Consider the following 1,782-nt stretch of genomic DNA (forward strand, 5'->3'; position numbering starts at 1 on the left):
GCTGCTGGTGCCAAGACTGTTGACTATGGAGCCAAGCAAACTAAAGCTGTGTACAATCTCAATCTCTTCACCATCCATCCTGATGCTGCCAATTGGAGTTAAAGATACCAATTTTAAAATATTTTCACCTATATTATAGTATATAGCCCTTAGAACAACTGAGATGGGAAAGATGGGTTATATTATCCTCAATAGAAAAGAAATATGGCTCAGGAACAAAGCCGTTTGTCAAGACTCACAAAGCTGATAGGTGATGACATAGGAGTATTCAATGGTTCCTTAACCTATCTTTGTATTAGAATTGTTAGGAGACCTTGTGAATGCCAAACAGTATGATCGTGCACTGGAGCTTAAAAAGAGCACTTAGCTTGTAGAAGTGATGGGGTGATATTAATAAGTTCAGAATTCTCTGTATATGTGACAGTTATAAAACTGTAGTTATAGAACTGACATTGGTTTTCTCTAGCCTGCAAGGCTAGTTGTTTGACCTTAGAATTCTTAGTTTACTTTCTTTAGTCATGTAACTTAGTTTAATCTGTTTACCAGGAGGAGAGATGCATCTCCTAGATCAGCGGTTATCTCTTGAAGCTGTATTTCTCAGTCATATGTAAATTGTAACTTAAACTGCCTGTTTACCAGGAAAGGGAGTACTGAATTGACTCTTATCTTGCCAAAACCTGTTTTTCTGTTTTATGTTAACTAGTACAACAAACATGCATTATTAAGTGTCTCACCCTGGTATAAACACCTAAAGACCTCTCCCAAACAGTGAGGCAGTCTTTGGGGCCAACTCGCTGTCTTCCCAGATCTGTAATAAAGTGCGTATGGATATTGCAATCCCTTTGTCTTACTGGCAATTAACTATGGGAAGAACCCCTTGCATTCAGTAACAGAAAGCTGCAATCTACAGCAGGAGCTAACTAGTCTTGACTTGAGTTCAGATGCAATTATCTTACTTCTCCAATAGTTCTAATCACAAGCCTGGGGCTAGCACAGGGAGGGGCAGTTTGCTCTCAAAACAGTGTGGTTGAAAGTAGACAACTAGAATGTAGAAAGATGCCCCCACCAGGAATTTGCTTGGTATTTACAGAAAAAAGCCAATCAGATGCATGCTAACTAATTTAAATAAAATGTTGGGGAGGTAATATTGTTTTGTAACTACCTTGTAGCTATGACTCAGGGTTACATGGTCTTCAATTATACCTTACCACAGTGTAACTGAAAAACGCAAAATCGATCCTATTAAAAAAACAAACAAATAAACAAAAGGAGGCCCCTCTGGGAACTTGACTTTAGAGAAAGAATATGGCAGTTACGCCCCACCCCCAGGCTTGAGTACTTCCTGAGAAACCTGATAACACCTAAACTGGTCATATCAAAGACCAGACCAGACAATGCAACCTGATAAGGACTGAGCCTAATCAAAATAGCCCAAACTTAATTAACACCGCAAATTCCATCTTCGTTCTCCCCAGGATGCCTATAAGTAGGAACCTCCCCAAACTGCCACCCACCATGTGGCCAGGCAACTTGTAGTCCCTCTCAGACCATGCAAAAAAAAGGCCTGTCCGTTTCTTAGGACCAGTTTCTTTCTCTCTCCTGCCCTCACACTCTTTTTTCTATCTAACATATAGTTAAAGAAGATGGAAGGAATATACTGAGTCATTGTATCAAAAGGAATTGGCAGATACACAAGAATTTAATGAAATAACATATGAGCAAGAGCCTATGGTGATGAAGGAAGAAGTTCAAGCTGCTTTGAAGGAAATAGCAAAAAATAAG

The sequence above is a fragment of the Elephantulus edwardii genome, unplaced genomic scaffold (assembly GCF_000299155.1).
Source record: "Elephantulus edwardii isolate Elephantulus edwardi_28Jun2011 unplaced genomic scaffold, EleEdw1.0 scaffold00096, whole genome shotgun sequence".
Classification (NCBI taxonomy): Eukaryota; Metazoa; Chordata; class Mammalia; order Macroscelidea; family Macroscelididae; genus Elephantulus; species Elephantulus edwardii.